Raw genomic sequence first — 14,299 nt, forward strand, 5'->3', positions numbered from 1 at the left:
ATTAATAAAATTGTTGATGTTGCAAAACGAATATCGTCGACTAATAAAAAAAAAATGAGAAAACGTTATTTTCGAAAGAAATTGTATAATTTGTAACAGTTTCCATCGTTAGAATAAGCGTAAAGGAAAATGTTAACGAAACACTCGGTATTACGAGATATATTTCAAAAAACTTATCGAAATTATTCAGCATATTATGATTCAACGCATCAATCAAAAACTGCACGAGATTGAAAAAAATTGCCTTTAAGTATAATTTATATTGTGTTTTATTAACTGTATGTTAAGAAAAAAGTGCAAAATAAATAATTAGTTAACATCATCATTTCTTTAACTTCTTTTCTTGAGCTTTATTTTTATTATTATTTTCTTTCTTATTTGGTTTATCTTAGTTTTCCCTGCTATGATTCTAGTATATGTTTTTAAAAAAACCAATGGCATGAATTAGAAATCGTTTCAATATATGAAACTATGTAAAAGTACATGGAATGCAGAGTAGGCGACTCTTTTTCAACCAGTTTGAAACCAGGAAAATATTCCAAAAAGCGTAAAAGAGATTTTGATTTATACGAGGATGGTTTCAGAAGAACCTGGCCTGATTTAGAGGTAACTGCTTTGAAAATAACACTGTATTAGAAAGTATACTTTTATTTGGAAACCTATACGAAATCTGAACTAGATTCTACTCTGAGTGAGATTGGTCCTTCGTTATAAACAGTGGAATATTAGTTAGCAAAGTTTAGACGATACCGTACGATCTGCGAAGACCAGCAGCGCAGTGGTCGATCAAATGAAGTGATGACTCTAGAAATGTTGGAAAAAATTTACACCAGAAACAAAAGAACAATCAAAACAATGGACTGGAAAGGAATAACCGGCTCCAAATAAGGTCAAGACCGTTCCATCTGTTGCCAAGGTCATGGCGTCGGTTTTTTGGGATGCGCGTGGGATAATTTTCATTGATTATCTTGAAAAAGCAAAAACTATCAATGGCGAAGTTATTACAAATTGTGAGCGAAGAAATTAAGCATAAACGGCCGCGTTTGGCTAAGATCTAGACCCTTCGGATTATTTTTTGTTTCTAGACTTGAATTAATCGCTCGGTGGTCAAAGATTTTCCAACAATGAAGAGATGATGTCAACAGTTAATGACTAGTTTGAGGATCTTGACGATTGTACTGTATTTAACTAAAAGAAGATAAAAGCAATAAAATTTTTGAGTTCTATTCATCATCATAAGTATGGAACGATTTGTCTTCCTACCTTTTAAGGTGAGAATCTTGCAGGAATTGAGTTTCATAGCTCACTGTTTCAATTATTTCGTATCCTATTCAATTTTTCCATTTTCTTCAATCTCATTCCTTATTTTTCACCCGTAATCTTTATTTATTTATTTATTTTTCAAGCTGCTGCAGTTAAACGTGGCTGTAGAAGTGTGACTTTAGACCGTCGTTTGGGATTAACAAAGACTAAGATATCATCGAAAAAGTTCATCAAACGATACTAAACGACCATAGATTAGAGTTTAGAAAAAAAGAAGACGATATTGGCATATCAAAAGAACGCTTTTATCATATATTAACTTTTTCCTAAACTCAAAATTTTATTGACATTTTAAGACAAGTACTAGGGAGTGTTTAGGTTAAAAATACAATTGAAAAAATGTTTTGTTCTATTTTTTGTGCAGGAAACTTTTCAAACCACCCTCGTTTATATATGAGGTGATTCAGAACCTTAACCGACTCATCGTTATTATTATGAATATATCTGTTTACATTTTTAATGTTTTTACTCATCGATACATCGATAAATTATCTTAAAAATTTATTCATATAAAATAAAATTGACATTTAAAAGAGTTTTAAATTCAGTTAATTTTCGAAATAATATCAGCTTCAAACGTGGTTTCGCTTCGAATTTTTAATATAGAAAACACCCAAAAACACCCAAAAGTTGTGAGAACTAAATCTGGACTGTATGGAGGTTGTAGTATTGACAGAAATTTAAGAAAATATCTTCCACATGAAGAAATGAAGACGATGATTGCCTCTATTCGATTCCGATAATAATTCTTATGAGCGTAGAGCTTCATATATAATTTCTACTCACAATGATAAACGAAAAGAATATGAATCAAAGATTAAAGAAGAAATATTCATTATAAAGGATTTACTTTTATAATTCAATTGATATATAACTTTCCGATATCTGAAAAACTTCTTTCTAAACGACAAGACATTCATGTCTCATAAAGGAAGTCCCAATCAAGAATAATTGTATTAAATACATCATTTTCTCAACGTCATACAAATTTATTGTGTATATCTTGAATCTACTACAAAATTAGCAGTTGGCGAGTTCATCATCAAGGTCAAAGGTCTAATAATATTTACTAACGTTTATTATAGACGCTATTATTAATTATTACCACTATTTCGAAATCTTTTGTTGCCAACTTTTCAAATTCTTTGTCGTCGGGTTACAGAATTGGAGGGATCAAACAATTCAAAAACCGAGCATGAGATCATAATTCGGATTGGGTTCATCATTATTAATTCCATACGATTTTTGTTAACCTTTACCTTCAGAAAACGTTCCAAAAGAACGTATCGTGAATTCTGAGTAGTCCGTAGATCCCAATTACATGAATTGAGCCACTAATTGTTCCGTATTTCTAATATCTAACTTCCAACGATTATTCACTATTCTAAAATCTCAAGAGGTTGTTCACTAGATAGAAATTTTGCATCGTGGATGAGGTTATCGCCGAAAATGAAGCCCAAATCTCACGGTAATAGATCGAAAGAGTAAGTCTAAATTTGAGCACATAGTTTTTGATAAATTACATTATGCGGTACCTCTCTATAAACAGAAACTTACAGATACGACGATTACTGCCTTTTGGATAAAATACTGACCTCTTTATCATCTGAATGTCATGCTATTATAACTGTTCATATCTTTTAATTTAAGTGAATTATTGACAGATGATATAATATGGCGGAAAATTACTGTAACGGAAGTGTGTCAAATTAAAAAGAGTTTTCGTTTTTCATTGAATATTCCTCGTATAGAGTTTTTTTCTCATTACTAAAGCGAGTAATGTTTGAAAAACTGTAAAATATTGGGATTATCTATGATCAATTCGTTTATAACACAATACAACACCCTTTCTTGATTTTTTTATGCATTTAAAGTTTCTCTTATACTAACAATGAGTAATTAAAATTTCTGTTCGACGTACCAAGTTGCATTCTCGATGAGCTTACTTTCTCGGTTAATTTGTATACGCTTATATATGTTAAGAAGTGTGCCTTTGAACAAATGAAGCCATTAAAGGAACAGCTGAACTAAAACAATTTATCGGCGTGAAAAATTCTTATATAAACTACCTATGACTAATATACTGCCGCGTCATACGTCTCCATTTGTCTGTCATCGCTCAGACGGTCAGTCTACTTAAGTACCTTAAATGACAATCTTGTATAATTGATTTAATCAATGAAGAAGTTATCTAGAACAATTTTTATTCACGTACTTAAACCTTGACTTTTACACAATTCGATGACAAAGAATATACCTGCGTACGGTAATTATTATTCACTATACGAGGGTTGTATTATAATTATCTTATTTTTTATCTTTAAGTGAATGCTAAGCAGGAATTTTTGAAACCGTTGGCAATATTCATACTGAGCACACTATTTACACCAACACTCATGATTACACTGTCTGATTCGCGTTTCTATAACCGAATTATCGTCTTCAGAGACTGAAGATAAACACCTGATGAGATGGAATCAGATTATTTTCTTCTATAAGGGATTTCATCTATTTAAGCACTAATTTTTCCGAGTTTATTACGAGTTTATCCTGTCAATAAGGTCCTTAATTTTCTCTTTTTACAAACCAAATGGATAATTGATCCCTTCGGTTATCTTTCTAATAATAAGAGTACATGTTTGTATTTGCTTCGATCTCTGAATCCAGTTTTTGTTTATTCGTTGAGATAATTTCTTCTTCTTATTCCAACTCACACCTATGCAAGTCTATTAGTTTCTTTATCGATCTTGGATTGATTTCTTGTTCTATAGTATATTCACTAACTGTTAAAGCAACTAGTGAATGATCAGATTTCAATCTATCACTTGCTGAGATTACATTTGGACTTCAATTTTCTAGATATATCACTAGAATATGACAAACAGCAATTGGAGGAATCATTCATCTCTATTGTCACAAATAGTTGAGAAATGTCGCCACAAACTTTGACATTTTTAATGGTGAATGTACTTAGAACATGGTGTCATATTTGAGTTGTTTTACATCCATCTTGGTCAAAAATTTTTTATGACTCTCGACGTGGATTGAACCAACAGCGGTGTGCGATCCGAATCGTTTCGACTTTGTCCAAAATCGGGTGTTGTGTGCCAAAAAACATCGATGCCGTGCGAAAACTGCTATTGCAAGATGTCATGTTCAATACCTTGAGATTGATGCATATTTGGGCATTAGTTCCACTAGCAAACATTCAATATTTCATTAACATTTGAGTGCATAATTTGAAATTCGCTCAAGAAAAGCTCGTGCAAGGAAATGTTCGAGGTGCTTCTATAAGACACCAGAATGTTTGTTCGGAAAAATCAGGGAAACCAATCATTTTGTACCACGACTTTTGAACAGTCAAAACATCGAATTGATGAGTCATCCGCCATGAAGTCCAACGATTCCCGTGCAAGTTAACGTCTTTCTAGAAGAAGCGGTTAATGCGTTCAAATAATCCAATTTGTTTTCATTTATCTATCTCAAAACTTAAGTAACAGTCCTCATACTTAAAAATAGACTTTTATTCTATTATATATTTAGTTAATTATTGATCATTATTTGATAATTTCTAAAACATCCTGTAGATTATAAGATTTCTTGCCCGGTCCTGAATTGTGTGGTTGTTTTTATAAAAAAAAAAAGTTACGTTGAGAGTGTATTTGACAATACACACTTAAGTCATTGTCAGAGCACGTGTCAAGCGGATTGGAGGTATCTGATTGGATGAACAAGACCCCACACCTTCCCAGGTACTAACAGGTAGAGGGTGGAAATCTCTCATCAGTCTGGTATAAGACGCCAAACACAGTTGACCTGTGCGTCTCCTACTTAAGCAGTTTTCTTTAAAGTTTTTTTCCATTTTTCCTAACAAAGTGATTGTAATGTTTTTGCTCTTTCGACTTTCCGTTTGTGTCAGTTTAGTGAACAGTTATAGTGAATATTTTCTATGACATATTAACTGATTCATGCAATGTTTGTTTTTATAGTTTGAGATCAAAGAATTACGGATTATTTACTGATTTATCTCTAAAGGTATGATTCTTCGTTTTTTATTCGTTTATAATGTTTGAGAAGTCAACAAATTTCAACATACATATATAAAAAAAATGCATCTTTACTCTAATTATTAATTGTTGACGATGATAAATATTGACTACCTGTGTTACCTACGATTTTCCTTCCTTTGTACATTGTAATAAATTTTAGTTGTCACCGAAGATTTTATCATAAATTATACCTACTTGAACGCTCAATGCTCATTCTGAAGGACTTAAAATCATTGTTAATATTTTGAGGTATACAATTGGCATCTTTTTGGATTACAAATTCCAACGAATATGAATTATCTTAAGGACAATACATTTTTAAATTATTTATTCAAATATTTAATAAAATATGGAAGAGAAATTTTCTAAGAAACTCTATTCGAAAATAGAAGGGGAATTCGACAAAATTGTTTTACTAATTTCACATTTGAATACTACTTAAAGTCAAAATGGAATTTATTTCGATTTGTTTCATCCAAGTTGATATAAAATCATCCTCTACACTTTATTTCTGGTAAATTTTTATAATTTTAAGATTAGAATGTTAATTTAAGTGAACTAGATCGGGTAAATAAGGCGGATATGGCACTAAAATGTAAAGCAATTCGATTAATTTTGCTACAATAATAGAAAACGATTTGGAGAATTGAACAACGTATTTTTTCCAAGCAATATAACTTTTCTTTTCTTAAAAACATCCAAATGTGTCAAACCGACGGCAAAATTAACCCAATTTTTGACAGATGACATTAAAAACACTAAAATTTACACCAAATTTTGGCCACCAAACAATAATATATAAATGGAAAAAAATTGACGTCTCCGATGGAACCTTTCATTTTGTTCATCATTTAGAGCACCCAAATTCATGGGAAAGAAAACTAGATGATTGTGCAGGATATTTATGAGCTTTTTAACTTATGGTTTCACTTGGAAATTTTGAACAATATTCACAAAATATTTCAAAGCGATTTCTTCCAGTTCAATCAACTCTCCTTCAAAGTTTGTAGACTTCAAAAGCTCAATTTGTTTGTGTTTTATAACTTAAGTGATTTTCTTGAGATACCTGATGGGGTTAACTAGAAACAGAATCCTGACTTTCTTGCTTGATTTAAAGGCTTTGGAATGAGCAATTAGACACTATCTAGTTTTGGACTGTTGATCGATCATAAGTTTGGGTACTGAACAATGTGTTTGGGCTTGGTTGTAACGCCTTTAATTTGAATCAAACAACAAAAACATCATTTAGATGATCTTGGGGTTTCTTCTAACTAATTTGTGTACCAAAATGGAAATGTTTTGATTCTTGCATAGCCCAACTTATTAGGAATCTCATATACGTTATATCAAATATGTGAGGCCAGGATTTATCTTATTTCGACATAATATCGTCAATCTATCTCACCACATTTTTCTATAATATCCTGACTATACATTCATGAAAGATCCAGCAACCAAGTAATGCCTGTACAAAGAAACGAGTAGGAAGATAATAAGCAGAAATATGATTCGAAGAATATGAATAACACAAGTAGGAGTGCGACAAGAAGGCAGTTTGAATCCATGACAACTAAAATTAACTATTAACTATTAACAAAATATTATTAATATGCCTCTGCGGTTGGTATAGAAGGATCAACAATAAAACTGACCAACTGGTACCAAATTTAGGCAGAAAACTGAAACTGGACAAAATGATAACCAAAATTATGGTACTAGTAAATGTAGAAGGGAAAAATTGGAATGGGTTGACGAGGAACTTATAGATTAAGTTAGTAGCTTCCAAAACATAGGAATTATGTCGAAAGAAACAAAAAGGGAGGATTTAGTATGTATGAAGAATTAAATTGAAACAGCAGAGATGAAATAGCTTCGAAGACGTAACTAGAATTAATAGATTTAGAAACCTGCATGAAAGAGAATATTTAAAAATTGAACCAAAACAAGTTCTCAAAGAATACTGGAATTATGGAAAAATCGAATGCCAGGCAAAAGAAAAGGTAGACCACGAGCAACTTGGGGCACCACTTTAGGTCAAAATCTGATATTCATTTATCTATTTTCCACGGTTATATGTTGCAAAACCAATGTTCTTTCTATATTTTCAATTTTTTTCACATTATTTTCTCCAGCAACTTTTGTGTGTTCTTCGCCTTTGATTCATCTTTTTTGTGAATTTTTTGTCTCCTGTCTAATTTTTCGATCACTTTTAAATAAACCAATTATAAGAAATTGCATCTGAAAGTGTTTCTATTTTAGTTTTTTAAATACCTTCGATGAATGAACTTATTTCTAAAAGGAAGCGGCATCTTTCCCTTCAATTCAGCTACTTTTTGGAATATTATTAGTTTGGTTGTTGCATTGCAAAGCAGCTTAGTTTTTTTACTTGAGATTTGATTTGATAAAATCTACAAGATTTTGCTTCTATAATCTATGTTTGGTAAGTTCTACAGGCTTTTATTCTTTATATTATATGGTGAAATTATTGATTGCATCCCTTTTTAAATATATTTTCGTACGTCTTTTCTATTTTTCTTGACTGTTACGGATGTGATTATCCATCAGACAGTTTGACGCTGTTGTTCAAGTTACCTTAAATAGACTTTCGATTGTTTTGAACACATTTTATCGAAACCGATGTAATTATAATAATAAACAATAATTTATTGCTGTACTAGTAATTATTTTATATAATTAGCAGTATTTTTACTATAATATTCAATTATTATGAAGCGATTTTTCAAACAACTTCTTTAGAAATATAAATAGACCCACAAGACTCAGGTGGACTTTGACTAATGGTACCTGCCAGGTACTACAATCGTCAGAAATGTCATTTAAGTTAAAATGTGATTCGACCACCTAATGGGACTCTAAAATGACCCACCGATAAAATACTTATTAGTGAACTATAGTAAGTTCGAATGAAGATAACAGAAGTACGAGGACAGTTCAAAAATTTTATTACTAAATTAAAAAGCTGAATTTTTATACAGTTTTTCAAGATAATTTCCCGTCGTATTCCTTTCGAATCGCGGTTCACCAAGTTCCTCTTTCGAACGATCAAATGGCAACAAATTTCTAAACATATTTTTTTAATTTTACACTATATTATGTTCAGTTTTATAGCTAAATTGCTTCTAAATAAGTTGATAATCTAAAAGTGCGGAATTTCCTACTGGAAACGTGGTTTTCTCGACTTTTTTTCACTATGCGTGAAAAGGATTTAGCTCCACTTGAAGCTTCAGGTTAGTCCTTGGATTATCACATGGCTATCCTAAAATTACAGACTCTACGAGCTCCGTCCATACTATTCGCTTTTTCCCAAACTTCCATTAGGTCTCCTCGTTAAAACCCAATTACATTTCATCCACTAATCTAAGGCAAACATATCATTTGGGTTGCATCACCGGCATCTCAGGAAACGAAAAAACAAACAAAAGTGATAACAAATGACTACGAAAGCTTAGTACAAGTGGCAAAATGCGTTGAACAGATCGCAATCGACATTAAAATCTATAAAACCATGGAAAAATCGTATGAACCAAATAAAAATATCACTTTTTGAATTGGAGAAAGTATAGAAATGAAAAACTAACTAACAACTTCCCAAATAATATAATTTTTTCACTAAACAATAATTGTATTATCTCAAACTTAATCAAGTATCTAAAAAACACTCAATTTTATCACAAACTGTGAATTGACATGTCGCAATAATCTCTGTAGTTGTAGTAATTATATAATAATTAAGTGTGTGTCCTTAACCAATCTACGTGTTCAAATCAAAGTAAATTTCGAAAAATTTCTGAGCTGCTTTATTGTAGTGCCCAAAAAAAAATTACAAAAGAAACGGAAATTACTAAAAAAGGATCGAGTAGGTAGAACAGATTTGAATAAAAAGTAAATATAACCAAACATGAATATGTTATATTATATTTGATGTGCTCCTCAAATATAAAATTTGTTTAAATGGCATGTTAAAAGTTGTTTGAAAATATTTTTACTTTCAATAAGTGTATTGTACTAAAATTTAACCTTAGCTACACCCCGTATAAACCGTAATTTCCCTGTGTGTTTAAACAAAAATATCTAGCCAGCATGTCGCCGACTACCTGTGATTTATTCACAAATATTTGATCCTAACACCTACACGAAAAATTTATATTCCGATTTATACTATTTTGTACTTGAAAATACTATTGTTCAATGCTAGTAATTCCATGTTGTTTTGCTTAAATAACTTGTATTAAACAGAGTGTAACCTTCATCTTAGTTTTCCTCTAAACATATTATCGTGATATTATATACAATTTGCAAGGTTGATCAATTCGAATAGGATAAAATTTTATATATATAAAACGGTACAGATCTTAGTTTTCGTTCTACGAGGACGCTTCCTGAAGCAGCTAGTCTCAGGAAGAAAATTTTGGGGAAAATATATTTATTCTTCAACTCCTTTCAGCTCCGGACATTTTTCTCATCGATGTTTAACTCGAAACTGTCATTGTTAACATTACCTCTCTATTGTTGGAAAATCTATCACAACCAAGCCAAACACTCGGTGGAAACATCTTCACGATGCTGTTTGAACAAACGCGGCATCAATCTTACACACAGCTTTCTCATGTCCAAATGTTTAGTACTACACTCTTTGAAATATCTAGTATGTCTGCTATTTCAAGCACGTTCAGTCGAAGATCATTCAGTTTTGATGGCTGCTTTATATTCCTAAAACTTTGGACTAAAAGCACCTTCAAATGAAAGGTAGTTGTCGTTTGGAAGGGAGTTGGAACATCTCTAGTTTCTCTAAAGAATTTTTTATATCACAATCAACCACTCCTAATCGAGATATACATATTCGACAATTCATCAGCTCCCAGAGCTCTAGCGCGGATCTGCGAATCTCCCCAGAGCTCTAGTGCGTAACTGCGAATCTACAAGAGCTCTAGCGCAGATCTGCGAATCACCAACAGCTCTAACGCGGATCTCCGAATCACCAACAGCTCTAGCGCGGATCTGCGAATCTCCCATAACTCTAGTGCATATCTGCGAATCTCCCATAACTCTAGCGCGTATCTGCGAATCTCCCAGAGCTCTAGCGCGAATCTGCGAATCTCCCACAGCTCTAGCGCGATTGAACGTTTTCTATAATCTCAATAGTGTTCAAGTTTGTTTGTTTGATGCATACTATACCACAAAACAGCAACTCAAGTTATTGCTCTAATCGAAAATGAACTTGGAAAGCGAGCTGTTGCTAGACAATTATAGATATGACCAGCGCAGCGGTTCGAAGAGTGTGCAAAAGTTATGAAGAGACTGTTATAGACGACCTGTAATAGACAGAAAGCGATTCCACATTCCACAGAAGACAACTTGAATTAGATCTATGGCTAATGGTATTAGGGATGTTATTAGAGGTCATACCAATTATTAAGATATTAAGTGTTTAGTTCTAAATGGTCAATTTTCAATTTATGTTATTAAATCATGTTAAACATAGAGCATATTAAATTCTTTATTGGAAGTTTGCAGTTTTGGAAAACCTTGTATGATCATTAAAAGTAGAGTCTTAAGAAAAGCAAAGTAAATCATCAGTTGTCAAGCTTGACGAGATGTCAGTACCAATGAAGTAATCGTCGTGAATTTATGCGATGTCAAGAATTTTGAAGAAATATGCCTATAAAAACAGTAAAAATTCTTGATACTTGGCACGTCAATTTGAATTAAAAATTTCTAAATCCGCTTGGACATTCAACTTTTTCTTTGTACAAAAGAAAACTGCCCTTGAACCTACGAGGAAGATAACCAAGATATATTTATCTTGTGCGTCCATACACTATAAACCTGTCTTCTTAATTGAGAGAGCAGAAACCACCTGAATAACTATTTGAAATATTTCCGTAACAATTTTTTTTTTGACCAAAATACAAGAAGTCACTTACACGCAACTTATACATTTTAACCTTCAGTCCACGCCGTAAAAACAGTTACGCGTATTTTTACTATGTAATAGTATATACGTTGATGAAAAACGTTGCCACGTCTACTCAAATACAACCAAATCATGTCATAATTCGTGGAGCTACGGGAAAGCGATTTGAAATGGTGTCCTCATATCAAAAAGGATTTTTCCTCTTTGTCATTGTCAACAATAACATTAAAAAGGATCCATTGTGTCCCCATTTACTGGAGGACCCTGTGTTTACAGCTGATCCAACAATTCCATTCTTCATCTTCAGCTTGGAAGCAAGTATATCAACTACAGAATTCTTTAATGACATCCACCATTAGATCTATGGTACGATGGTAATAAAATGTTGTTGCAGTACCAGATATGCTGGATTTTTGGAGGATCAAATATTCTATGAAAATACTACGTTAATTTTTCATCATATCCACCCTGAAAGTGTCGAATTCGATATTTTTCAGACAATAATTTAGACCCTGAAAATAAAGTTGGTTAGTTACTTTTTGTCAATGATACCAACACAAATACCAGGGGATTTGTATTGGATTGCTGCCATATAAATATTATATTCATAATCTATGATTATGCCCTATAAAACATGGTAGTAATATACAGGGTTTTTAGAAAAAAGCATTTTTTAGTTGAGAGGAACATACTAATTTCTTCAGACATCTGGAACGCGTCATTTCAGTCATTTTATACCTTTTGTATGATGAAATGAAAATTTAAAGAGCTGAATTAACTATTATACGATGGATCTGTGGCGATAGATTTCACGTATTTGACAGTTGTTAAATCTTTCTGTTAGACGTTTAGTTTGAAGTATGGGTAATTTAAATGTATAAAGACGTGAAATAATTGTCAAGATTTGTGTATAAAATGAAGATTGAGAGAAAATATTTTACGATATTGTTGAATTATGTTGAAGCTAATCACAAAAACTTGGGAGTTAGTGACAACGAGTTTTGTATTGTTTGAACAAACCTCGTATAATTGTTAGAAACACATATTTGTTTGATATTTTTGATGATTTGTCAACTACAAAATTATTATTTTGAATTTTTGAATTCGTTATAATGAAATGGAGATATTATCTTTGAATATTTATTTAAATTCGAATATCCGGCAACGGTGGTTTAATACGACAGACATATAGGATCCGAGAGATATTATTTGGAAGTCGCAAGTTGAAGACAAGAGTGATCGCATCTCGCATCTCAGCAGTCCGCTTTCTCCAGTCGTTACTAAAAGGTGAACGAGTCCAACTTGCTTGACCTCACCAAAGCCACCAACTGCCAACATTCATGCTAGAGATTCTTGAGAGACTCAGTGGCGCAACTATGTCTACATACACTAGAAAAACAACTGATCGTTCATTAAAGTTTGTTTTAAATTGTGCCTATACAAAGATACGTCAAGTAAACGAAGTTTCTGAGATACCTAAATTATAAATCACGATATTTGTCAATTGATTATTATTTTGATAAGAAGATTTAGATGAATTGAGGACTTTCAGGACACTATCACTGACATAAATTGTCTTTAATATCCCTGTATTTAATACAGGTATAATTATTTGTATGGAGGGAAAGATTAAAACCAATACCATGATTAAAATTCAAAGTTTGAAGTCACTTATCAAAAATTTCAGTTCAAAATTGATAATCACAGTGGAGGAATATAAACAGAGTGGACAAGAAAGTTTTTTTCCTGTTTATTTTGATGTCTACGCTCTGAATTGACGCCAATTGAAGAAAAGCGAATGGATTGGATGTCATTCAGTTAAATAAAATGTTTGTAGGTATTTTTTAACCCTGCAGTCGCAATATTACGATAAAATTTGTATTTAAACCTTTGAATATATGTAAAATGTGAGATATGACCTTCAAGGAAAAGTACTTAATGTTAATATTGGCTATTTTTTAAAGAACTTGTTCGAATTGACGTTTGTTTATAATAAACAGGTGTGTATTTTGATTTTTAGTAAATGATTAACATAATTAATTTTATTTTAAACAAGTTTTTTCGAAATTAATAATAGAAATGATGTCAATTTTTCGTACGTTATGGAAAACATGTAAAAATAACTAACTGCATTCGATGCGCTAGGGGTAAATATCTTGACATTGATACTAAGCCTCATCTCACTAGAAATTCATAATAATCAAAAATAACCATGTTCAGTAAATTCTCCAAACATGAATCCCATTGATTATATGTGGGAATCAATGAGACGTTCTCTCTTAAACGGCTTTTATTCTTTTATACCTTCCAAGAGGTCGCAAAAAAAAGTTGTTGTTACTTATTATGAGGGTTGCTACTTAAGTTTACTTTCTGAAGTGAATATGTCAAGTTGCCGTCTTTAAGTTTGACATTGACATACGAGTTTCGGTATTTAAGTAGCTCAACCGAGTTTTATCCGTTCTACAGAATATTGATGCTTAAATAAGCTGGAATTTTTGAAACCGTTGGTGATATTCATATTGAATATACTGTTTACACCACCACTACACCAACACTTAAATTATCTGACGCGCGTTTCGATAACCAAATGATCGTCTTCAGGTAAACTGTGTTGTAAACAGTTTATTTAGTATTAGTGATACTTATTTTACTTTGCTTTAGAGGAGTTTTGGTGTAGATTTCAAATTTTGGTGATTGGTCTTTGATATAATATAATTTGATATATAATGATAGAGTGACAAATATTTAACTTATTATTGTGTCGGGAGATTGTGGATTCACTCACACACAAACAAAGAACCAAACTGAAGGAAAAAATGTGGGAAATTAATAAAAACCCGGCAAACATCAGATTCCTTATCATATTTTCGATATAATTTTTATTAAAATTGTTATTTTTTTGATAAATATAGATTTAAAAAGGCTAGAATCATAAAGTATTTACAGTTGACAGCACTACTACTATTATTCTTCGAGATATTTTGCTTTTTCT

At 31.8% G+C, this 14,299-nt stretch overlaps 1 protein-coding gene across 3 annotated transcripts in view; it reads left to right on the top strand.

Moving 5' to 3' along the window:
• The window catches only part of LOC130892322 (protein decapentaplegic), a 63,388-nt gene that overhangs the window by 34,254 nt on the left and 14,835 nt on the right, over positions 1-14,299 (top strand). The window contains exon 1 of one of the 3 annotated variants that reach the window (XM_057797697.1): positions 5,119-5,358. The exons of the other annotated variants lie outside the window; for them this stretch is intronic. The gene's annotated coding sequence lies outside the window, so the exon portion shown is untranslated. Of the gene's footprint in view, positions 1-5,118; positions 5,359-14,299 lie in introns of those variants that run through there. 3 annotated transcript variants of the gene reach the window in all.

The sequence above is a fragment of the Diorhabda carinulata genome, chromosome 4 (genome assembly GCF_026250575.1).
Source record: "Diorhabda carinulata isolate Delta chromosome 4, icDioCari1.1, whole genome shotgun sequence".
NCBI lineage: Eukaryota > Metazoa > Arthropoda > Insecta > Coleoptera > Chrysomelidae > Diorhabda > Diorhabda carinulata.